Below are 27,512 nucleotides of genomic sequence, written 5' to 3'. Positions count from 1 at the left end.
CTCCCAACATTCACAGCCGTACTTAATTAAAACTTAAATTCTTGATAATTCTACAGCTGTTGCATGCAGATTAGATAAATGCATAAAACCCTTAACCGTAACATACAAACAACATAATTCAATCATTTTGAAACCCAAAAATGAACAATTTAGCAAGTTCATCGAGCCGAGTAACAGAGCGGGTATATGCATATATATACTTTCGGTACGGCTGATTATAACCAAAAAGGGAAGTGCACAACTGCATGTTTAAAGCAGTCCTATATATAAAATTTCAAAAGCAACGAAAATGGGATATGCAGAACTAAATATTATAGCAGTCCTATATACAAAATTTCAACGCTCTGAGGCTATTCGTTTTTGAGTTTCGCTATTCGTTTATGCCATATGTACGTATGTATGGCACAATGAGGTTCTTCTGTGCTAAATCAGAGTGTATATCAAAATCGAGTAAAATCTGAATTGGATGTATACGCGAAATCGATTTTAGTAATGAATGGATTCATTAAACTGCCACCTAACAGTTTTAACAAGAGTTAAATACTTGCACTGCACATCATTTTATTATACAAACACATCTTTCTTCACGAAGAACTAGAGACATAACCTTGAATTTTATTCAAATTTTTCTCCGATACAGAAAAAAGTGTTGTTTCAAATTTATCAAGAGGCTTTGATGCTCTGGGAGTTTTCATATCCACTGCCATCATGTCACCTAAATTAATTCATCTGTTGAGGAAGATTACAGTGCCCGGCAAAGCATTCTGTATTTGGAGAAGCTTAATCTTTGGAGATTATTCCAGCTACCTATTCAAAAACAGATATAATATAATGCAGAGTGGACTTTTAAAAACATGAATAAATATACCTAATCATAATACAGGTTACAACATAGAATGTATTTGTCAAAAAATGGATTCTACAAATAATTAAAATATGTTTTAGAGTATATATGTAACAAAAAAGTATATAAATTTAAATTAGCAATAGCCCCTTAAGGCTTCATTTTAATTTGTTTATTACCCTTCTGTATTATAAAAATAGGAACCTTTTCCTACGCCGCGTTATTTCGAGACTAATCCGTGTCATATTTTTACATAACGCTAATGATGTATAGGGAACTAAACAGCCAATAATAATTTTACAGGAGTATTAATAATCCAATCAAATGCATTGAGGACCGAAACTAACCCATTCTGAATTAAGATTTCATTCTAAACACAACTTACTTGCTTTCTGCACTTCAGTTGTTTGTTGCTTCTCTTCTTAATGAAAAGCTGTAAAAAAATGTAAAAGTTTTAAAATAGGCAAGAGTAGTGTGCCCGTTTGTAGCCGCAAATTGTTACCGAAATAAAAATGAATATTTGATTCACCTCGGCTGTCAAGTTTCTCTTTGTTCTGGATCAAAAGTCTACGTAATAGAATATTTCTACATCTGCGCCATCAAAAAGTTTGCTTTCATCACATATACACTTTTTTGAAAAAAAAAAAAAAAATCAAATCATTATGAAGGAAGTGGTTGTTTTTGATGACATTGAATATGTGTATAACTCATACACAGATAATAAAATCATTAAAAAATCAAGGTCATAGTACCTGTTCGCGGCTCACAATCACCCATTGAGTGTTCAAATTAGTAGTTGGTCTAACCGCCCCTAGAGGCAATGCATGCTTGAATTCGTCAAGGCAAGGAATGGTAGAGATCCCTAATGTTATCCTGCGACACATTCTGCCAGGTATTCATCAATTGTCGCTTCAGATCTGTGATATTTTGTGGTGTCCAAATTTGGCGGTCTACCATGTTCCAGACATGCTCGATTGGGGAAAGATCTGGTGACCTTGCTGGCCAAGGAAAAGTATCACCCGCACGGAGACAGTCCAGAGATATGCGAGTGGCCTGGCATTATCTTATTGGAAAATGGTCCCAGGATGACGTGCCATGAAGGGTAATGCATCCGGCCGCAGGATGGTAACAACATATCATTGAGCTGTTATCGATGTACGGAGGATGACAAAAGATGACCTGCTGTCATAAGAAATAGAGCCCCACAATATCACACCAAGGGACCAGACACGAACACGGTGGTCATCTGCTTCAAGAGTGAGCGCGATTCATCGATGAACATTGTACGATGTCAGTCTGATGGCAGCCATGACAATCGGCTACGACACCACTCCAGACGACTCCCCCGATGTTGTGGGGTCAAAGGCAAAAATCTTAAACCCCACAACCTTTCTGTGAGGGAAACTCCGCCTCAGACAACCGCCTTGAGATGGTGAACGGTACCACGCGAGGTATAGACATGGCTGTAGTGCGTTGAATTGTCGACAATGATACCGTTGGGGCGGTTTGGGCCTAGCAAACAATCATCCTGTCTTGCGTCGCATTTGTGCTCCTTGGCCTTCCAGAGCCTTTATTTCGTCGGCAATTTCCTTGTAGCAACCATTGCTGGCAACATCTTTGCACAGCACTGTCTGTAAGCTGCAGGTGGCGACCTATTGCTCGACCCAGCTGCACGCAACCCTACAATTCAACCACGTTCGAAGTCCTTTGGTTGTCTGAAAGGTCTTCAACATCGTCGTAATGGCGTCATTAGTTGCTTCTTTACGGAATTACAATGACAGAAACAAAAAAAAAAAAAAAAATTCGGCCTCAATTACTGGTTTTATACTTTGAGAATTGCCCACTAGAAATGAGAGCTGTGATCGCAATTCATTTCCCTTGTTCGATCAAATGTTTTTGCAAACCAAATATTCAGGAGCAGGAATTTTGATTGGTAAAAGTGTTGATCCATAATGACTAGAAAATTGTTGATCCATAATGACTAGAAATCCATAATGACTAGAAAAAAGGTAGATTAAATCTTCAGTTTTATTTTCAGCAACATGTTGCGGCTACACACAAGTCGGCACATTAAATGCGCCTTTCCAAAAGGCTTACATTTTTGATAACTTTGTAGTAAGAAAGCAGCAGCAGACAGACAGCAGTCTAGTTAAGGCAAAGCGTAGAAAGAGAGTGCGTAATGTTCAGGATGAAATCTTAAGTCAAACTGAGTTAGTTTTGGTTCTCAAAGCATTCTGACTGGACAGTTAATATTGCTGTAAAATTATTATTGGCTGGTTGAGTTTTAGTTCCATTTACATCATCATAATAATTACGTAAGAGTCATATGACATAGAATAGTCTCGAAATGACAGTGTAGAGGGGGGTTACTATTTTAGAATTGTGAAGGGAAATTTACGTTGCTAATTTAATCTTTTACATATTCTTTTTCTTACACAAACACACACACACACATATGTATATATCACAAAAGTAGGTATGTAATATATTGTTGCCTTCGCAGATTTGGAGTGATTGACGACAACACTTGATGAAGAATCGAAACACAATTTATTTGCCACAGGAGACTTCCAAAGACACGTTTACAGTCGTCGAAAATCTACGATAAAACGCGCTGAAACAATAAGCAACACAGCCTTCGGGCTACTACGGTGAAAATAGCTTCACGACAAAGCACAAAAGTACAGCTCCCGACTCGGTTCGGTCGCTTTCAAGAGAATCTCTAAACTCAAAACACGACTACTGAATTCAACATACTCTTCATACTGCTCTACTCCGCGTACAGCAGAATATATATAGCTTTTCACCTGCCTTCGAGAACATTCTTGGTAAAACCGATAAGAATTCGTTCTAGAATGTTCTCGCTCTATCTATGGCACATCGCCAATTTCGTCTCCAAATGGGCGATTTCGCGCCAAATCTGACAACCCTGCGTCTCCTTGCCACTTTTTGGCAACCCTAACCCCGCTTTGCGTTGAAGCTTCTTACCGCAGCTGGGCATTTCGCAACAATACTTTATATATGGCTGCAATAGACTGGTGGTTGTTTTGGGGTAGTTGTAACCTGGCAAGGCTATACTTCGTAGGTACAAGAATGACATATGCGGACAGATGTGCCCGACTTCAACATAAATTTGTTATTGGATAAAGCAGTTCTGGAGACACAATATCTGATTCCCACATTATTATGAACCCCATAAGCATCCCATATGTTTGCAAACATAGGTCGTTTTAAGATACTGGAAGATACGTAGAAGCGGTAGTGACGCATATTAGCCAAATGATGGCAAAAGCGAAAAAGGACACTACACATTCGGAAGAAGCGTGAAATACAGAGAAAAAAGTTTCAGTTTCAATAGAAATCTTACTCAATGATTGTATAAGCAGGCCCTGCTTTGTGCCCTTACGTAAGATCTCATGAAAGGGATTAATTTTGAAATGATGCGCTTTAGATTGAAATATTGTAAACAATTTTTTTAGGACAGAAAGGGGAAATATCCAAAGTAAAATGAAGAAAATGACGGGACAATTGCCAATTAAAATTGGAAGTTTGCTTTACATATTTTTGTCTTGCATATTTATATATATAAAAACAAGAGATAGGAATTATATCAGAAATGGTGGTCAACTATCTAATAGGAGCACAAATCAATATCGAAACAAAAACAAAACAATTCAATGAAATAACATAAAAATATAATAATGTAACAAATATTTGAAAATTCCTCGGGCATCTTCAAGCAGCTGGAAAATTTTCAACAGAATGAGATTCCTGAATTATATTTAAATGATTATTGAAAAAAGTAATGAATAATTCAGAATTTTTCATTAATTAAAAATTATCATCAAGATTGATTATGTCTTAATGTTTAATGAGAGTTTTTTTAAGTATACTTACATTTTATTTTAAATTATATTAAATTTCTTTATTTATGTGCATATGTGTAAATTACAAAGTGAATAAAATTAAACTGAATAATTCAAATTTAGTACAGTTTAGAAAGTGATTATTATTTTTTAAATTGCTTACAAATCAAAATGATATCAGATATAGACAGTAGCAGAAATACAAAAAAGCAAACAGCATGAAAAAAGGTCATACATAGGTGTTCTAAACTGTAAACCAAAACTTAGTAAATGTCCACCACCGCTGTAGTCACTGAACACTGTTTGAACTATCTCTGAACCGGCTGACTGCATGGGAGTGTTTGTTGTTTTCCTCATGTGTAACGTGGATGAGAGCCTGTTTTCCTGAAAAGGCCTCCACAAAGACATCTCTTGATCGATGCTGCTGTGTATTGCCATATCCGCTCTATAAAAACAAAGTAAATTTTATTGACAAAATGGAATATTCCTGCTTCCTTTGATCAACAAGTGAGTAATTTTTCAGTCAGTAACTATTATATTTAATTAAAAATTCTGTAATAATTTCTTCATGAGGCTGCAATTACTTATTCATGAGGCTGCAATTACTTAATTTCTAATGAAATATTCGAGACCAGAGGCCGAGCGGTAAAGCCGCTGAACACTAGTAGTTCGTTCCGTGGCTGCATGGGTGTTTTCGTGGTTTTCCCCGTGTACAACATGTATAAGAGCCAGTTTACCTTGAAAAGTCATGCAGGAAGAGCATCTCTTTGCATGTTAAATAAACCAAAACAATATAAGGAAATATTAAGATTTCGGATATTAAATGAGGTGTTATTTATTAATCAATATATGTTATTCTAAATTCGTAGCTGCGTTTTCCAAAATCTGAGGGCGCAATGCCATTGCTTTCATATGAAAGTAGAGCTAATTGATACAAGCAGATCTTCTACTTATGAGAGAACCTAAAAGGTTTTAGTCAATAACGTATTACTATAAGAAACTGTCACTGATTATATACTTTTTTAATTACTTCACTTATTTTTATCTCATTAACTTGAATCATATTGTTAAGTATTGAAAACTCTGCAAAAAAATGCACTATCAAAAATTGTATCATGTTCCACTATACAGTCATTAGGTTATTTTGATACTGGACACGTGAAAAGTGAGCAATGCCCTCAACGGAACTCTATCCTGAAACTCTCGACTACGCTCCGAGTTTGGTACCGTTACACTACGAAGGTATGCAGAAAGGAGGGAGAAAATACCTTACATGCTCTCGTTTTAAAGGGTGACTGGGGAGTAGGGGGTCCAGTCGTCAAATCCTAGTGGGGAAGAATCATCATCCACTACCTTTTGGTTCGCGTGCCACTGTAGAGTCTATTATGTTTATCTGAAGCAGGAGTAATTAAAAAAAAAGCAATACCATCGCCGGGACTTGAGCCTGGACCTCACGAATACGGGCCGAGTGTGTTACCGTTACGCCATGAAGTCACCCAGAAAGAAAGGAGAACACCAACTTGTTTGATTTCGGGAGTGTGGCAACTTATACCACTAATCTATGCTTAAATTTTATCTAACAATCTGGTCGGCGTAAATTTATAAAGTTTAAGAGGGATGTCAGGAAAGTAAATGGTGTGTTTTTGGGCTAATGAAAGGTTTTCAAATCTTCCTCTTCGACTTTCTTCTTCCCGTGCACCCACACCTTAGCGTCACATTTTACTTCTTACCGAAGTATTAAATATTCACTTCCCAGGATGGGATGAGCTGTACCAGTGTAAAAAATGAGCATTGCCTTCGCCTTATAAATCTCAGAACTTATTCGATTGATTTCTTTTGAATTCTCTTGAAAACAGCGAACTATTGCGAAACAATTCAGAATCTTGTCCATATGAAGGAAAGGTTAATAGCAGCAATTGAAGTTTTAATGGAATGGGGGAAACGAAATTCTGCATCGCTCAGATTTGCGTTCTGATGTTGAAAAAGAAGAAACTTAAATTTTGTAATGCTTATCGAAATGGATGTTAATGTACTGCAATTGATATATTTCAAAGCAGATTATATATTATACATAAAAGCATACAGAAAAGGTTTACACATTTTTGCAACGATATTGCAAATATTTATGTGTAAACAAACCTTAGAATGTTATTTTCTAATATGATCAATCTGATAGCCCTTTTGTTGAGCTATCCTATTGCATTTTGATTTCCAAGATAAAAGTCCTTTTCCTAAAACATCCGGGTTGATTTAAGGTTAAGTCTTTTTCTCCTCTTTTTCGATAGTAAAAGCTGTTTTTTTCTATTGTAATCAGATAAGTATATCCAAGCCTCATCAATTGTAAGTATATATTTCCATTTCTCACCTGCCAAACAATTTTCATGCAGTAATCTCCGAGGAAGATGTTTCGGTGTTAGGCGATGAACATCATCTTTTTTTGTTTAAATGAGCTTTAAATGAGATGTTATAATTTTGTTCACAATTCCTACAGAGATATTTAAATATTCTGCAATAGCTCTTTGGAGAGGGGGAGGGCCGGATTTTTTTTGAAGCATGAGATGCGACTTTAGATTTAATAAGAGCTGTACGTACCTTTGTTGGGTATGCATTTTTTGCCTTTTTCTCAGTCGGATGTAGAGTTTGACGTTTCTTTCCTTTCGTATTGATTATGTCACTTATTTTACGTGTCGAAATATTAAAACCGTGCTTTTTACATCTTTTTTAAATCATTGAATAAGAGTATTTCTCTTCGGACCGCGCAAAAACATAGTCTTCTATCCATTATTTATTTTTCGGCGACATTTTAAAGTAAAGAATATTTTTAATACCTTAGGCGATAATTTAACCTTATTCCAGTTTGATGCCAGTCCCGTTTGCATTTTAAACCCGTTTGTATTTTAAAATCAATATTTAAATTCAGGGAGAAAATCAAAATCGTTATAAAAATGTGTAAACACTCTCCGTATATTGACAGCTGACAATTTTTCTCGGGCATTTCGCACAAGGAAGATCTCATACCAAAGTTATTTTTAACGCCAACAGATGATATCATCAAAATTAACTCAGCAATGGAAACTAGCCAAAGCAATGCTTTCTTTTACTGTAAATGTTAACAGTAACATAGCAGTACAATATGATCGAAGATTAACAAAAAAAGGGAGGGAAAAACAACAATTCTTATTCTAGACATCACACTGACGATTGCAATTGTTCTTGCAAGAGATCCTTTTGCGAGTGGTCAAAAATGACCGTTTCATTGTCTGGCTGCTGGGGCACCTAGAAGGGGGTGACGAACATTGTCATGGACATCACGAATTGCACTCGCCACCCATCGGTCAAAACACCAGGCAGATGTCGCATGATCTTTTCCGACTTTTTTCTTCTCCCTGCCTCTCTTCATGTATATTCTCCTCCCCCACCGTTTTTTTTTATATATCTATCTATCTTTAGGAACTTATGCTCAATAAAATCCATATGCGGTATAGCGGATCGTAACAAAGTGGGTAAAGATGGAAACCTCCGAGGAAGATTTCTCCTTTTTTTATGATCTTATTATTTTTCCCTAACCGATGCGCTTGCTTAAGGCTGCAGAGGAGGATATGTGTTATTTTCAAATGAGAAATCGATTAATCGATAATAGATACTCGAGTCCAGATGAAAGAAGGCGCTTAATGCTATGTTGTTTGAAAGATGGCGTCTTTCCTATTTATTAAAAGGAACTATGACGGTCAGTTTATTGTTAATGAAACCCATAACAAGGCATTTAAGAGATTGCCGATTCGAGGAGTTAAAAAGTGCGGCAGAAAGTTTTTTTGATAATTATTACCAATAAGTTCATTATAATGTCACTCATTACATTCAGAAAATAAGGACGTCGTACATAAGCGGGTGCATATTGACGAGCTAGATGTAAGGCTAAATATGAATTCCGCTCCTCTTTGAGAAAGTTCATTATACGTAAAGCTTACAGTATTAAATTTCCAAATTACGGAAGAGGATTTTCTCTTGTATACTGTGCGAAAAAAAGAAAAAAAAAAGTTGAAAAAAAATTCTGAAAGATATCAGATTTTAAATTACGTCCAAAAGGACGTTTTCTTAACGTTTTGTGTGTTGCATTTATTTATTAAATATCATGTTCTACATACTCAAACTATAACATTCAGTTCAACAGAAATATCACAAATTAGTTTTAAAATGAGCATATCTTTAGAATTTCCGATACAGAGTCTCGTGCGCTAGACATAATTTTCTCCCCCGCACAGTGGTTGCCATTGATCGCTTTGAAATCGTTTAGTTACTTAAACAAAAATTCGTTGAAGAGTTGCAAAATCTGAAATTGACAAATAAAATAAATTTCATATTCAAATTAGGGTTCACACATGCCTATATTCTAAGGAAGATTACGTTATTCAAATTTGGATGTCTCTAGTTACCGTTGTTTTATCAAATGCGAGAAACATACATACATTTATACAGCTTCTTTATTATTTCATTTCTTCAAATATAAGACAGGGCGATAGTATTTGGTGGCAACGATTTGAAAAATGATATAGCCTTTTAAAGTTTTCAACGCAAAATCGCAAAACGAAAACTATAGTCCTTCAGAGACAAAGCCCCTTTGGACTGAAAAAAAGGGTGGCAGTTCTATGTCACCCATTCTACTGGACCAATTGATGAAATTCAAATTGCGTTTTTCATGTCTCGAAAGCGGGACTTTAGAATATTAGACCCGCCCCCTTCCCCGGACTACAGAATTTCGTGGGAAGTCATTTTGACCATTCTTATCTTCGTATGACTTTAATCAGCCGCTAATTTCGCTAATTTTCGCCCTCATTTTTCAGGGTGGCAACAGTCTTACGCTCTGGAAATACAAATGCTTTATTTCGAAAATGTTGCCATTGCTCGCTTTCAAATCGTAGAGAAATTTGTAAAATGAAATTAATTTTAATGAAAAATTTGTAAGCTTTACAAAATATGAAGTAAAAATAGCATTGCTAAACATTATTAATATTATATAATGGCATATTCTGACGTTAAAGATAGCGCGCGATTGCATGTGACGTCATCGTATGTCGAACATTTTTCGTTGATGCCAGCATTTTAAATAAATAGCTGCTCTACGCAGTTTTTTTTTTTTTTTTTTTTTTTTTTTTTTTTTTTAAATTTCGGGTTAAGATAATTGACACAATATGTTATAGCTGCTTTAATTGTTTTATTGATATTGAGAAAAAGTTTTTAAATTACATTAAATTTAAGTTATGACGTCATGCATATTAACCTAAATTAAAGTGTCAAAAACTTTTGTTTGCAGGTTTGGCAACAAAAAAATTATTTACGAATTGGATGTTACTTAAAAAGAATGAACTCATTTCGTTTATATCGAAATGTTTTTATGCATTTTCTTTTCAGGTGTACATAAAACATATAAGTTTTGCTTTGGTCGCAGGCCGCTGGTATACAATTAAAATTAGAAGTGTTTAAAAAAAATGAATAAATAAAGAGAGAGGAGGGAAGAGAGAAACTTCGTATTTCATCCTTGAAGACGATATTCTCTCCTTATAACCTTAAATTGTCCCCTTCGTATTCTTCTCTCGCCTGGCAAATGGCCCCCAATACAGGGACCCACCTTTTCATAGACCTATCCTTCAAGCCTCTCCCCTAACTTCTCAGCAAACGAGATCCGATATACGGACGTTGACACGTCCTCATTGCAGATGGCGAACTTCTTGTTTCTTTCGTTCCCATGACGACGCAGCTGCGGAAAATGTACAATAGAGGGCGCTCGCTGTCAGACCTAGTATGAGAATGGCAGGGAAATTTGAATTGCTGTGTTGAACACATTTCCAGAAACTAAGTTTCTCAAAACTTCGGACCGGTGCTCAAATTTTCCAAAGCTCAGCTGCGATACTTCTGAATTACAGTTTCATTTGGAAAGCATCTGAGCGTCCAATAGGATGAACAATGACGATTATTCTGTTGCGAAATAGTATGTAACCATAACAAACGATGAGCACAGAAAATCTTTTTCTACAAGAATTAAATATTATTCAAAGATATTCAAAACAAACTGTTTATTAAATTAGGTTGACTGCTAAAGTTAAATGGAATGCTTATTTTTTTGCAATAGAAACTCTGGAAATAGTTATTTAAAAATGTCAATTAGTTAAATCTGTATATAATTTAGAATTATATCTTTTGTTATCACTTCAATATAAAAATCTTAGTCTTTTCGTATTATATGAAGTTCAGTTGCATCTTAAGGTAGAAAGAGTTTTTTTTTTTTTTTTTTTCTTTTACTTCCTTGTTTGAAGTGAAGGAAGTATTGTAATCACAAAAAATTCCGGGTGCCATATTTCCACAAAAATATCCATTTTGAGCTGTATCAAATGAGAATGCAATTTAACGATGTTTTTGCATCATTGCGCAGCAAAAGTATATATATATATATTCACTCTGTTACTCTGCTCAATCAGCTCAGTTTCTTTATTCTTATATGTTTGTAAATTGTATATATATATATATATTTTTTTTTAAAAAAAAAGGTTTGAATTATGTTGTTCTTATCTTCCGGTTAAGGTTTTTATGATAGTTAACCTGCATGTAATAGTTGTAAAATTATCAATAATTTAAAGGTTTAAGCGCGGCTAAGCTTAATTTTTTATCACAGCAGCCATACTTGTTTACATTTGAAACTTGGCAGAGTAGTGGATTTGTTGGCAATCTAGAAAAACTAAGCTTCGCAACAACAATGTAACGTCTTCTTTTATTATTGCGAATTATGCTTAATTCATTCTGGGATTATCATTTAAGTTATTGAACTATCCCATATATTGACTCATCATAGCGTCCAAAACAAATTCAATCAGTTTCTGCGTCTTCAGTGTCTTTTTACCGAGTGAGACCCAAAGCAAACTTTTAGTTTTCTGCACCGAAAAATCTGCCTTCTGGCCGCTGGCGGATTTTTTTTTTTTTTTTTTTTTTTTTCTTTGCACAGAAACCTTAATTTTAATTGTTAGTTTTTTTTATTGTTTTCACTGTATTCGAGTGTTTTATATTTTTCAATTTTTAATATAGATTGTTCCGTCTCGGTTAGAATATTTATGTCTATTTGTACTGGCTTAATGTTTGCAGCGCCACGTAATGTTAGTGGCGAGAGCCCAGTACTAATCAGTAAGCGATAGGGATGCACTCGGTCCACATCGAGTCTCCGTTTCTCTGCCCGAACAATGCAGCAGTCAATTGTTAATTATTCCTTACTCACTCTTTGCCCGTTTAAAGCGGCATTATTGTTCTTGAACGAAAATAAATGTTGTTAAGTTTCTCGACTTGAATTTTATGAATTAATATACAGTCCACAACTACCAATTGCTATCAACATAGATATTTTGAGTTTTTATATATTTCTGCCTTGTCGCGAAGTGAGAACAGAATTAATTGAATGAGAAATCTATCTGTAATGAAATTCGAGGAAATAAGTTTAAATGAAAGGCAGGAAATATGCGTATAATTTAATATCCCGTACAAGGAATTCATGTGGTGTACACGTCAGATTTTTATTCATAGTGTAAAAACGAATATGTGTCAAGAAATTTTGAATTAAATATAAACTTCTACTTTTATGGGACTTGTATTCGGTCACATAACAAAAATTGTAGAAAACAGTTTTCAATCAGGATATAAAAACCTGAATACTTTTGTTGGAAATATATAAGTAAAAAATCTGCTTCATTTCAGTTTACATTTCATTTTAATAGACACTGAAATTTATCTTAAAATTTTTACTTTATGTTCGAATCGTGCTCATGCTTTACTACGGATAAGTTTCCTTATATTTTATCATTGCATTATATTTTCACGAGTTAAAAATCGATCAATTTATGATTAATTTAAATCGATATAGTTATTTACATTCTTATATACCAGAGCTGGCCATAGCGCAGCTCGCTAGCCGCTAGCGGCTCTTGCTGGTCAGTGGTATTGCTCTCATGCAAATAAAATACGTGTATGAAATATTGAGCAATTTTAACATGGTAAGCTAAAACTGTTCAATGTCCAAAATAATGTGTACCCAATTTATCCGCCCACCAGCGGCCAAGCGGTAAAGTCGCTGAACGCTGGTAGTTCCGACCTGGGTTCGATTCCAGGCAAATGGGCTGCTTGCATGGGTGTTTTAATGGTTTTCCACATATGTAACGTGTATACGAGACGAGCCAGTTTCTCATAGAAAGTGGATGCACGAAGGCATCTCTCCTCTTAGACAGATAGCCCTTGTGTGCTTTGCCATAATTAAATAACAGACCAAACCAAAATAATGTAAGACAAACAGTCATTGAATTATAGTTTAGAATCAGAAGTTTGTCTGATTATAGTTTAGAATCAGAAGATTGTCTGTTTGTTTGATTTGAAACAGGTCTCAAATTTTCATTTGAAATTCAAATGAAATTTCAAATTTTCATTTGAGACCTGTTTGATTACTTTTAAAAGGATGTGAATATGGACTCGTGGCTTGCGAAAAACCAAGTTGCGGCTCTCGAACATTTCTGAATTCCAACATTGGGACTCTCACTGATATGAAATTTGGCCACCACTGTTATATACTGTTATTTATTTATTAGGCTTTGCTTCGGACGCATAATATACAATGCATTAATGATGTGAACACACATTATTAACATTTCATGGAGAAATTTAATTTAAATCTAGCATACAATTTGATAAATCACTGTTGTTAATAAACACTTAAACAAATCACTGTCTTCGCTGTTTAAAAAAAAATAAAAAAAGAAAAGAAAACCTATTTTTACAATTTAAATTAGAGTTTCTACCCCAAAGCAAGCAATTCGGCGAGCGGGTAAGAAGACTAATTTTTCGGTGCACAAAACTGAAAATTTACTTTTGGTCCCACAAAAAAACACTGAAATGCAGAAACTGAATTAATTCACTATTCTGCTAAGTTTCAAATGCAAACGAATATGGCTATTCCATTAGGCTTGGCCGAACTTAAAGAAATTTTAAATTATTGATAATTCTACAAGTATTGCATGTAGATTAAATAAAGGCATAAAAACCTTAACCGGAACTTGATAATAACATAATTCAACGTTACAGCAGTCCAATATACAAATTTCAACGTTCTGAGGCAACTCACTTTTGACTTATGCGAGATACATAGTATATACGTACGTACAGACATCACAAAAAAATCTCTTCTGAATCCATTTTAAATCCATTTTACAATGGAGTTTGTTAAAAATTGTTCTTTATTCTGTCCTTACGTACAGATATCACTCAAAAATATCGTTAAATTGCATTCGATAGCGGTCAAAATGGGTATTTTCGTTAAAATATGATACCCAAAATATTGCGCGATTACAATACTTCATTTACTTCGTACAAGTTAGTAAGAAAGCAAAATTATTTCTAACAATAAAGTAAATTTACGTTTGCGACAAAGTTATTTGAGTAAAAATTAGTTGAGTCCTCTAGCACTTATGTTAACTGAAATATAATTATAGTTAATTGAAATTTAATTACTTGAAACATATGTATTACACATAACGAATTCTACAATTCTGCTACACATAAAAAAATATTACGTCTCAATTATTGTATTCCAGTGTGCAAAAATTGAAATGTAATTTGTTTTAAAATTTTCTAGCAGTTTTAATCTTAAAATGCATCTGAATAGGTTTTAGTTAATTAACAGATATCGTACATTTAAGTTTAAATTTCTGTAGTAATAGTAAGAGCAATAGTACGTTAATTTAACAATAAATAGTTTATTAGTTGTGTTTCGTACTTGTAACTTTATCGTTTGACCGAAGTTTGGCGCAAGTATCGTTTGCCCGATCCGAGTTTCAACGTTCTGAGGCTACTCGTTTTTGAGCTATGCGAGATACATACATACATATGTGCAGACGTGACGGAAAAAATTTCTTCTGAATCCATTTTAAATTCTTTTTGCGACCCGTTTTGGGAAAACGAGTACCTTATTCTGTCCGTACGTTCAGATGTGACGCAAAAACATCGTTCAAATGTATTCGAAAGCGGTCAAAATGGATATTTTTGTAGAAATATACCCGAAAATTTTCGCGATTACAATAATTCCTTTACTTCGTATACAAGGAAGTGAAAATACAATTAAATAACCTTTCGTAATCTTTTTAAATCAATGCTGTTTAATAGACAGCGATGGCGTCGGATAACAAAATCTAAATACTGCATCTAAATTTCTACATGTATGGTTCAGCGGGTTACAGCCGAAAACATCGCGGCAAAAACATCGCAGACGAAAACGTCGCGGAGAAAACAACGCAAGACGAAAACGTCGTGCTACAAAACATCGTGGGAGAAAACATCGCAAAGAGAAAACATCGCAGTTCTAAAACATCGCGGTACAAAATATCGTCGTCGAAAATAAAGCGGTTCAGAAACTTAGCAGTTTAAAAACATCGTCGTCGAAAATATCGCGGTAAAAAACAAAGTATCTACAAATCATCGCATGACGATAACATCGCACACATGCTTTTTTCAGCTTTAATAACTATAAATGGATATTCCCGTAATGATTTGTGAGCGCAAGATGGAATAAAGGATAATTTTTACTTTCATATTTTTTGTTAATCAATAAATTTTTGCTGAGAAAACAAAAACGAAATTTAAGCATAGAAAATTAATGCAACTTATAGCACTTAATAGAATTTTAAACCGACATAGTTAACTAACAAAGGCCCGTTTTTTATACAGGTTTTACTGGTAATTTTCATGAAAGGTATAATCTATAAGTTGCATTTAATTTTCTATGCTTAAGTTTCCTTCTTACGTTTTCAGCAAAACATTTATTAGTTAATAAAAAAATGTGAAAGTAAAAATTATCCTTCTTTACATCTTGCGCTCACAAATTATTATGGGAATATCCATTTACAATTATTAAAAGCTGAAAAAAGCATGTCTGCGATGTTATCATCATGCGATGAATTGTAGATACTTTATTTTTTACCACGATATTTTCGACGACGATGTTTTTAAACTGCAAAGTTTTTGAACTGCTTTATTTTCGACGAGGATATTTTGTACTGCGATGTTTTCTCTTTGCGATGTTTTCTCCCACGATGTTTTGTAGCACGACGTTTTCGCCTTGCGTTGTTTTCTCTGCGACGTTTTCGTCCACGATGTTTTTGCCGCGATGTTATCGGCGAACACCGGTTCAGCGGTATTTCGGACTAAATCAACATTTTATATAATTTAAAAAAGAATTTATTAGAATATCAAATATATTAATATCAAATAAATAACCGAATATTTACTTATAATAGGAAAAGGAAGTTCGTCCTAAAACTTCTGTGGCGTAAAATAATGTAACACTTCCATTCATTAAGAAAATACTGATATCTGTCTCGTGAGCAGTCTCGGAGAGATGAAGATGGCGTAGTTGTTCGTTCAGATTCTAAGATAAGGGTCTTTCAAGCGTGGTATTTGGAGATCTTAAAGCTTTTGATCGATACCTTTTAAGAAGCTTTGCCCTGATCGGAAAATCCTATGTGAAAAGAGGGGGGGAGTGTTAACGATCACTTCTAATTGAATTACGTGATCCTTCCTTTGCTAGCCATCTCCAAAGCTTTCGTTGCGTCGAGCAGACAGAAAATTTCATTTGTGGTTTTATTTTTTACGTGCAATTAGACTTTTTACTTCTTTGTACGAAGTGACATCTATACGTATGTATGTATCTGGCATAACTCAAAAATGATGAGTCGTAGAATGTTGAAACCCGTACATACGGATTCGTAACAGATGGAATGCACACAGAACCGATGATAGGTTTGCAGAGAGGTTTGTATATTTTGAATTATGTCATCCACAAAGCACAATTTTGATCAATTATTGCTTTCTGATGATAGTTTCATTCTTTCAGAAATGTGTTTTTGGCAACAGTTTTTCATTCATTGCTTTGGATACTGGACTGCTGACTGCTCTCTCTCGAAAATATGACATTTATTGCTTATTTCATTGTAAATTTTTATACTATGTTTTAATTATTAAATATTAATTATGTAAAAGTATTGCATGACTGTTTTAGGAAACAAAATTCTTAACTTCCTTTATACCATTCGAATTCGTAAGATTTTGCAACGGGAAATTGATTAATTTATTTTTTAGGATAATTAATGTTTGTATTAAGGGTATTGCTTATTTCATTGTAATTTTGTTATATGTAATATTTTTTTTATTATTATTTAATTTTTTATGAAGTTCTGCAGAGTAAAATTCTGTGCAGTTTTTAAATTTAACTTTTGGTGTTGTTCCCTTTAGGCATTTTTCCGGCACATTTAAAAGCCAGAGAAGGCTGGCCGCGTAGCTGGTAGTTATTTATATAAAAAATTCTTATTATTTTGATAATATGCAGCCTTAATTAGATAATTAACTTGTCGCAATCGTTCGCGAGGTTGAGATCTTGTGAACCAAAGATGTGCATTTAAGAGTTTTCCATCAAAGTCTGCGCTCGAATGAACACTCGAACGCCAAGTTTTCGATTTTATCCATTTTGTGCACTCTGTGAGTTTTTCACTAAATTGATTGCGCAACTTTTGCTCTCGTTCATTCGCTTTTCCAACACTGTTGTAAGTTCAGGTTGGAATTCTAATATTCCTCTTTTCTGCCTGTCAGAGTGGAATGCGACCCTGTGTTCTATGGTAATAATTGTTCATCTAGATGAGTACTATCACCCCTTCTAATTTGTAAAAACAATTTAGAATCTCCCCGTATATCATCAAGATCTGCTGCCAAATTATGTTTCTGATGTTCCTTATAAAATCCCTGAGAATGTTCATTATTTTTACATGCCGCGCATTTATATGTGTTGTTCTACGCTATATTTGCTTCCAGAAATTCGCTACTTTTAGGTTTTATTCAACTGTTAAGAATGGATATGGCTGTCAGGCTGCGTCTTGATGCACCCGTCGGCCATCCAATAGCCGAGCGACAACCGCGAATAGCCGGTAGTGAATCACCCTCTAATTAAAGCGAAAGGTGGATCGGGTCCTTTTTGGTCAATTAGCCTAATTAATTTTCCTCTCGGAGCCGAACGCCCTCGCTTATTCCATCCCTCCCTCCACGCACTCTATGATTGCCTATTAATCCGTGTTAGCCCAAGCGTAAGCTTTGGCCTGCGCTGCGGTTGAGGAACATTGGATTAAAACGATTAGTTTCTCTCGCACTGTGCTTTGCCTGTCTCGCTTTTAATTTGGATCGCTTCATTAGCCAGCGCAGAGATTTTTTCGAATGTCGTTGGGGAGTGGAGCGGAAGCAAGAGGAGCACTTGCAAAATCAAATCGGTCATGTTGTGTTTCATTCGCAGTGAAAGGAGCTCTTCATATACATAATAATTAAGGTTTTGCGCTATGACCTGGCTCCTTTTATGTAATCCCGTTCCATTACGTTGTATTATTGTGGGCTCTTTGTTTGAGAGAAGAGTGATTAATCTATATATATATAAGAAGAAGGTTTGTGGGTTTGTTTACTCGCGATTAACTCAGTCACTATGATAGCTATCATCACCAAACTTTCTACAATTCTTTTCTGGGTCTTGGAACAAGTCGACGTCTACTTTTTTCAAAAAAGAAAAGTAGCTAAAATCAGAGATATTAGTTTAAAACTCCGAAAACTCTAATTTTCGTCCTCATTTTTCCCGAGTGGCAACAGTCTTGCAAAAATCTGCTTTATTTCGAAAAGTGTTGCCACTGCCCGCTTTCAAATCGTAGAGTTTGTTAATAAAAAATTTCTAAGTTTAAAAAGTATGAAACAAAAATAGAATTGCTAAACATCAAATATGTTATTCCCGATTCCAAAATTCTTGGGAAGCCATTTCGATAATTCCCATCTTCGTACGACTTCAGTCAGCCGAAATATTAATTAAAAACTCTGAAAACGCTCATTTCCGCACTCATTTTTCCGAGTGACAACAGTCTCGTCCGTTGAAGATAAAAATGCTTTATTTCGAAAGGTGTTGCTACTGCTCGCTTCGAAATCGTAGAGTTTGTTAATCAAAAATGTGTAAGTTTTACGAAATCTGTATATATAAAGAACGTCTGTTTGTGTGTTTGTTTGTTCGCGTTAATGATTTCTGATCAATTATGATCAATTTTGTGCCACATTAAATCGACTAAAATTGAGTATAGGTGAAATATTGGATGGAACTTGAGCTTTTACGACCATTTCATTAGAAAGATGAAAAATTATAACTATTGAGATAATTTTTATTATTTCTTTTAGAAAAATAATTTATTTTGTGAGAAAGATTAAGTAAGATCAGATGCACATATTATTTGTCATCGGAATCATCATTTAATTCGAATTCAATACGCACGATAATCGGTTAGTACGATTTAGTGAAATGGTATTCTTTTCCAGTTTGAAACAGTGATTATTTTCGCTTTGTGGAATATTTTTGCCACTAATTATAGCATTTGTTTTTAATCTTGGAGTATTCTTAAAACAAGTAAGACAGATAGTTATTATACTAACGAAAGATTTTTCGGATTCGGAGATCATCATTCGTTAAAGTGGTGCTCGACCGGAAGGCCTTTACCTACATGTTTATCAATCCGCTAAGGACCTGTAAAAGTTCGTTAAATTCCATAGAAATGGAAAAGTCCTGTGCACTCGTAATAAAAGTGCAAAGTCTTCAGTACTGAAGAACTTGATCAGGGAAGACGCCATATATTGGCCACAGATGAAGTCTTCGTTGGGTAAGCAATAATAGCAACTATTTTGGCATATCTTTTCGCAATGGCATATCTTTTACACATTATCGTAGATTTGACACAGTATCGTACAGTAAAAATGGAAAATAATATATACAAGTCCCAGAAATTTTTCTGCTTTCGTCCGAGACGAAAGCACCTATATCTTAATGCTCATAGGGAAGTAGATAAAGATGAAACAAAATCTAGATTAAATAGTTGAAAATAATAAAATATATACAAAAACTACCATCTAACATTATGATGTATAGTTCTGGGCCGTTTAATGCGGCTGTTCGATTGGATAGTCGTACTCCCCTATGTTTTTAATAAATTCGTGAGTGGAGGAATCACATTTTTCGTAGAATTTGAATGTAATCTTTAGTAATTTGGCATCTAATGGTAAAATCTTTAGAGAATTATGGATAACAGTGTTCCTACCGAACCACAGAGAGTTCGAAAGATTGTTCAATTACCTACTTTCATGATATATAGTATATACTACTACTATAAAACATCTGATATGGATACTACGTCACCATACACATTCTTCATTTACGCTATTTCCTCAAATTTTATTAGATATATTTCTCATTCAATTAATTCAGTTCTCACTTCGGGGTAAGGCAAAATACATAAAAACTCAAAACATCTTCATTAAAAATTGCAAAATGCAGAAAAACCTAAAACACCAAATGCAGTTAAAAAGAGTTGCAATTAGAGTGAGTATCTATGCAAAAACAAGTAATTCGTCCAAAGGGCAGGGAAACCAAATTCTAGGTGTACAAAATTAAAAGTTAACTTTTGGTCTTATTGGGCAAAAAGACATTGAAGTTGATGCAGTCAAATGACTTAATTCACTATTCTACCGAAAGTTTCAAATGCAAACAAATGGCGGCCTCGTTACACCTTCTGCCGTTTATTTAAAATACTTGCACTGTTGATAATTCTATAACTATTGCATGCAGAATAACTAAAGGCATAAAAACCTTAACCGGAACATAAGAACAACATAATAAAATCCCTTTTAAAGCAAAAAGCTGTATAATTTACAGACATATCAGAATATAAAAAAAAGGGAACTTACCGAGCCGGGTAACAGAGTGGTTAATATATACATTTATGTAGATACATAGTGCGGGTGAGTACAATACAATACTTTTTCGAGGTTACAATACTTCGTTTACTTCGCACAAGGAAATAAAAAGAATTGGAAACGCTTCATCTACAGTAAGCATGATCATTCTAAGGTTCTTTCGAAAACTGTTAGCATTTTCATCGACATTAATTACAATCCATATTTTATTATATTTTACCGTTTGCAAATAAATTAATTTTTGTTAAATAACGAACTTTTTTGGCAATTTCTGAAAATAGAGAATATTCAGAGATTCGATGTTAATCGATCTTCATTTAACAATTAGGGGTATTATTCAAAAAGCTATAATATTATTTAGATCCAATCAAAAAATCTATAAAGTTAATTTTACATGTATAATTGGAATTTGAGTACAAAAAGTTAAAATATGTGTTAAAAGAAAATAATTAATCTCTCATAAATTCTTTTACCTAACTTTCAAACCTGATGCTAAAGCAAACATTAATAACCTGACAACAAAAGAACATGAGCTGTTTTCAAATTTGAAAAGACTTTGTTTGGTTTTGTTCTGATGGGAAAAAGATCTTCTAAGTCAGCCGAAATTTTGATAATTTCATCATCAGTTATCTAAAATCGCATGTCATGATGAAATATGACAACTGTTCTCGGTTGATATGACATCTCTACTCGGTTGTTTTGTGGAAAAATTGCTCAGTTACTAATGTCGATAATTCTACATTATTATGCAAGTTAAGCAGTTGAATTGTGTTATTGATAATTTTATCATCTGATATAGATTATACTAGTGTTTAAGCCCGCAAAGAAAGTGCTTAAAAACATTTCAGTATAAAGGAAGTCAGTTCATTCTTTCCAAGCAAGTCCCAATTCGTAAATAATTTTTTTTTCTTGCCAAACCAGGAAACAAACAAAGAGACAAAATGTTAAAAAAACGCCCCTTTGGACGTAATTTAAAATCTGAAACCTTTCAGATTTTGTTGTTGTTGCTGTTAACCTTGGAAGGATCTTGATTGTCTCTTACTTTCATTTCCCTTAATTCTTATAGTGTGCTAAGAATACAAAATATCTGCCCTCCAAAAGTTGAATTGCTTGAATTACTTATATTGGATGGATCACTTTTCAAAACAATTGCATCCATTTTAAGAAACGTTCTTCACTGCATCGACCTTTAAAAAGAAGCTAAAAAAATGGTTCATTTCTTGGTATATTTAATGGAAGATCGTTGCCTTGAAGATGAGGTTATTTTAGAATCGCTGGTTAACAAAGCTCAGGACGGACCCGGCGAGTCGATACTGCGTGTCTGGAATAGAGAAACGTTCGATGCATAGAAATATCACTAAGGATGGCAGCTCTTGCTTTTGTCCTTTCTTCGGTGCCGACCCTATCTGATAAATAAGGCAAAGGCTTTATGTCACAAATCAAGTGTATTTGTTGGGTCAATTCCTCATTCCCTCCAGCCCTGATTGCTCAAATGGTCAATTTAGTTCCTCTTCTCTCGCGGGGAAAGGTCACAAAGTACACTAGTTTTGGAAAGGACGCCAATACTAGAGAGTGTATTATCGACGTTGCCAGCATGACTGATGCTTCAAGAAAAAATGCAGATCCTTATTTCTGATATTAACAACTAACGGTAATAAAGATTTTTTTAAAAAAAATGGGTAAAGCAAATTTCAGATTGCAGGATAATCACTCACAGGAAATTTTGTTATTAAATAACTGAGGGGGGAGAATTAAAAAAAAATCGTTTCGTAAATTTAGTAACTGTCTAATGTCTCAAGGAGAAGTTTAGTATTACAAATTTTAACATATTAAAAAATAAAAGAAAAATTCTGAAAGCTTTTAGATTTTATAATACGCTCGAAGGTGCGTTTTGTTTTTCATTTACACGCACATGCACATTTCGAGAGCATTTGGCTAGTGCCCATTTGGGCTAAAAATATTTAAAAACAGCATATCTTTAGAATATCCGATCGACAGTAGCGCACACTGGAGATAATATTTTTTAACAGTGTTGCCATTGCTCGCTCAGTAATGGTTGACTTTGTTAATAAAAAATTCGTTAAAGTTTTACAAAATAGGATTTAGACAATAAAGCAAACACAAAATTTAGAATTCCGGGTTCCAAGTGCTCATATCCGGATGGAGGACTAAGTTATTCAAAATATGATGGCCCTAGGTACCGTTGTTTTTTCATAATGTGAGAAACGTCCATGCAGATTCTTCATCAATTAATTTATTTAAATATAATACAGAGTGATATTATTTGGTGGCAACAATTTGAAAAGGAATACAACGCTTTTAGTGATGCGACGCAAAATGCCCTTTCGAGGCTAATAGCCCATGTGGGCTGAGGCCACTTTGAGCTAAAAATTTGTAAATTTAAAAAAGGTAAAGAAAAAATTACAATTTCGTTTTCGTATTTAGTTTGTAGGGATTATGTTAACTTTATTAACAGTTAAACTTTGAGTTAAATTTCCTTTCCTGTCGATTCTTAAGTTCAACTTACCACTTCTGGCCAGAACGTAGTTTTAGAATCACGTCTGAATACATAATGAGGAAGAGCGGTATTTAACCGCGAAGTTCTTCGGTCTTAGTGAGAGAGATACCAGGTATTCTGGCTGCACGCGTCCGCCTTTCTAGGCTACTCTCTCGTAAGCTATTATCACGCCCGGCGGGACTTTAGCTTGATAGTTTCTCAGTCTATTAATGTTAAGGGGCCAACTCTGTTAGAAATTTGATAGCTTCGGCTATACCTCTTTAGTTTAGATTAGTTTAGTTAATTCTTAGTCTCTTAAGTTCAAGCCGAAGTGTCGACTTTATTGTACACTCCAAGACGGAGTTTTGTTAAACCTTAGTCGGAATAATAAAGGCCTAGTTTACCCTTCTATATTGTTGTTTCCTGTCACACGAACTCAAGCGATTATTCGCTTATCAATTCTTGAGATTCTTCACTTCCAACCGTAACTTAGAATTACAAAGTGAGGAACTCTACAATTTCGACACCTAAAATACCTTCAAAGTAAACAGTTACCACAGGCTAATTAGTTAAAGACTTAACTACCAGAAATTCAAGCTGTGGTTGATAAATTCATGTATTTAAAACAGGTTTCTCAAAATCGTGTAGAGACATTCGGTATTTTTTGGAAGCAGGCAAAATGAAAAATTAGCAAACGCCTTCGCCGGGAATCGAACCACGGACCTCTGGAATACCGGCCCAGCGTGCAGAACCACTAAACCACGAAGGCACGCTAGGAAAGTGGGAGAAAAACCTTATAACCGTAATGCCATTATTGCCTCCTAATATAACGCAACGTGAAAGTGTTTCTACTTAATTTCATTTAATTCACATTTAATACAGAATAAAAGATTTAATCATTTAAGAAATAGATGGTAACTTTTTCATTGAATCGCTTGCGCAGGAGATTCGCAACAAATATTATCCTCAGTTGAAGTGGTAACTATGTAAGTTCCACCAAGATGTAAACTTTGGGGAATGAAAACAGTTATTTCTTTTTTTCGAGGTATGTGTTCACTGATCTGTGAAAAAATCATATGCTTCCACCAATGAAAAATTCATATACTTCAACAAAATATTTTAGAAATTTTTTTGTAACAAAAGCTAACTTATTATATGTTTTTAGAGAGACGAACAGAATTATTCAATTCCCGTAAAGCACGTGAGGCATATGAGTCTAATCTGCATCCCTGGGTATGGTAACCGAGGGTCTGGGTCCTTTCTCATCTTACCCACAACCTTTCGAAAGAATTTTCATCCGGCAGATTTTGAGTTATCGCATTTCGCAAAAACGTAAATGTCTATATTTTATCATGAATCCAAACCTGAACTCAACACAAAAGATTTAAACGAAATGAGGCTATTTTGTAATAATATCACGTATGGTTTACACCTAAAACTAGTTTATAATCATTTGTTAATATTTCAGCGGTGCCATTTCAGATACAGTGCCTTTAGCTGAGGGCTTGTTATACATTAAAATATGATTACTAATTGATTACTGCATACTAAAATTTATTACTGCATATCATTAAAATATCTGAAAGTTCTTCAAGCAAATTTCAATGCAAAAAAGGATTAAAAATTGTAAGAAAATCATGTTATTGATTTATAATGAACAACAGTTTTTAATTAACGAATTAAAAATTGTACAAAATACTTAACAGTTACATTGTTTTGCTTCATGTTATAAAATATATATTTTTACAACTTTAACAATGCTAATTAGTAAAACTTTAAGAAGTAAAATTTTTATAATACTAAATTTATCTGTTTTCATACATAACTTCTTTTCTATTTGTTTGTGAATTAGGTTTACTTTAATAATAAAAATATAAAATCCAAAAGCTTTCAGATTTTATATTACGCCCAAAGGGAATTTTTTAACGTTTCGTGTGTTACGTTTATTTATTAAATGTCATGTTCTTCGCACTTAAACCACATAAAATTGAATTCAACAGCAATACCGCAAAATATTTTAAAACAGCATATCTTTAGCATTTCCGATACGCATTCTCGTGCACTGGAGATTTTTTCCGTACGGTGTTTCCATTGTTCGATTTGAAATCGTCGAGTTTGCTAATAAAATTTTTTTAAAGTTTTACAAGTGTGAAATATATAATTAAACAAATTCGAAATTCGGGGCTCCTTGTGCCCACGCTCGGGTGGAAGATTACATTATTCAAAATTGGATGGCTCTAGATACCGTCGGTTTTTCTCAAAGCAAGAAACAGATATACATTTATGCAGATTCTTTATTATTTAATTTCTTTAAATGTAATAGAAGGCGAAAATACTTAGTGGCAACAATTTAAAAAAAGATTCGCCATTTATAGTGAAAATGCCAAAACGAAATTAATAGACCTTCTGGGCTAACGCCCTTTGGGCTAATTAGCTGATAATTAATTTAAAATAAAGAAATGAATATTTAAGCAATGGAAAATTAGCACTATAATTTTAAAATTTTCATCAAAATTGAGAAATGCAATTAAAACGACCAAAAATCGAATTACAGTCTGTAATTTACGAAACCAATGGAGCTAAATTTGCGATGATGTCAGAGGTTATATGAGCATACATAAATACGACGTCACCCAATATCTCACGTAATGGGCTATTTTCGAATCTCCTTCTGCTACTTTAGTTGAAAACTTTCTGGCAACACTGCTCCCTTTTAAACGGCGACTGGGGATTAGAGGACCCAATCGCTAAATCCTGGTAGAGTTATCGTCCACCACCTGTAGAGTAACTAGGCATTTTTAAGTTGGAGATGTGAAAAATATACTATGCCCTCGCCGGGATTCCAACCCTTGACCTGTCGAATATGCATCGAAAATGCTTCCAATTATACTAGGAAGGCATGCAGAAAGGAGGGTAAAAAATGCCTTATACTAACGTAAAGCTCGTATATATTTAAAACACAGCATTAGGCTAAGTTAAAAAGCGCAGAATTTGGAAGTGCCAATGGAAAAGGCTAAGTTAGAAGACAAATACAGATTCGTATTTGACTCGACTCATATTTACTTCATTTCAAAAACCAATCCTTCCCAAATGACATTCAAGCCTCTTTCAGGAAATGAACAACAGAGAACGACAGCAGCGTTCTGTACAGTTAATTTACATTAGATTTATGTGAATGATTGATGTTTCAGCTAGGTGGTCCAATACGTTAATGGAAATGAATTTTGAAATTTTGTTTTATTCTCCTTTTTCCAGAAGCATTATTTAAAAACAGCAAAGATGCATCTGGTCTTAAGAAATATAAACAAATTCTTCTATTAAAAACTTTGTGCCCAGTCAACCTCCACTTGTAAAATCAAACTTTTAAATAACTTTCCTTATGTTTAAATTAGATTCCGTTCGTTTCTTTGCAACAGAATTGATGATTCCTCGCCACGAAACCGTCTGCCACAAGCAACCCGTAATTTAATAAGAACGGACCTCAGGTTTCTTTTCTCTGTCATAATTCGATGCTTCCTTTCTTCGTCTTTCGAATTTCCGGTCGTGTGGAGGAATGGACATGTCGTAGTTAGTCAGCTTTTCTTTCGGCAAGCGTCTTTGGAGACTTCTCTTGTGTTGCCAACTCCCAGCCATCTATTCCCCGTGAAAAAGGCTAAGTGTGCTTTGCGGCCTCTTGGTGGATGAGGGCCCCTTGGGTCCCTTCCGTATAATGGAGTAGCAGGGGTCTTCTGATTGAGGAGGGGTGGACCTCAGTTCAATCACCGAGAGCTGGACATTTATTGCTGAGGAGACAGTGACGAAATTTGTGTTTCCTATTCCTCCCTCCTCCTCTCCAGCGACTGTACCTCATCATCCCCTCTCTGTTTGCGCTTCACACTTCCATTAGTTACATTCGATGAGAATCCAAATGAAGTAGTTGCACCCTCCGAACGGAGAGCCCCCCTTTTTTTTACCCAAATACCTTGCTATGTTTTAAAATAAACTGAAACAACTATTGGAGCGTATGGTGTAACGTGCTAGTCATAAATGTATTCGAGAATAATAGCTTGTAAATTTAAAAACTCTAGCCTTAGAAGTCGACCAACATAGTCATTTTTGAGCAATAGTTCAATGAACGATGTTAGATTCTTGATACCAGCTCAACGAAACTGATATTGAGTTAATATTTTTTTTAGATAGTACCTAACTTAGTAATCCTCAAGTAGGATAGTACTTAACTCAGTAATTAGTCATTTTTAGATAGTACCTAAGTAATCCTCAAATAGGGTATAGAAATCATACTATAAGGTCTTTTCTCCTTCCTTTCTGCATTCCTTCGTAATGTAACGGTAACACGCTAGGTGCGTATTGGAGAGCTACACAGGGTAGAGACCCGTCGAGGGCTTTGCTCATTTTTCACGTTTCCTGTTTAAAACAACCTAATGTCTTGTAGTAACTATTTCCATTACCATTCAGAGAGCATTAAATCCAG

General features: G+C 34.5%; 1 protein-coding gene and 1 long non-coding RNA gene across 4 annotated transcripts in view; one reads left to right on the top strand and one right to left on the bottom strand.

Moving 5' to 3' along the window:
* Window positions 1–27,512, top strand: part of LOC118193862 (protein trachealess-like) — a 568,020-nt gene that overhangs the window by 287,177 nt on the left and 253,331 nt on the right. The gene's annotated exons all lie outside the window — the stretch shown is intronic.
* The window catches only part of LOC118193861 (uncharacterized), a 58,137-nt gene continuing 31,211 nt past the window's right edge, over window positions 587–27,512 (bottom strand). The window contains exons 2-3 of the long non-coding RNA XR_004759005.2: window positions 4,946–5,155; window positions 587–807 (exon numbers count right to left, since the gene is read on the bottom strand). This is a non-coding gene — a long non-coding RNA (uncharacterized LOC118193861). The remainder of the gene's footprint in view (window positions 808–4,945; window positions 5,156–27,512) is intronic.

The sequence above is a fragment of the Stegodyphus dumicola genome, chromosome 6, assembly GCF_044657685.1.
Source record: "Stegodyphus dumicola isolate Sdum_Otavi_A_Nest chromosome 6, ASM4465768v1".
NCBI classification, from domain to species: Eukaryota; Metazoa; Arthropoda; class Arachnida; order Araneae; family Eresidae; genus Stegodyphus; species Stegodyphus dumicola.
Note: the sequence above shows the minus strand (reverse complement) of the source record. Positions and strands in the feature narration are given on the sequence as shown.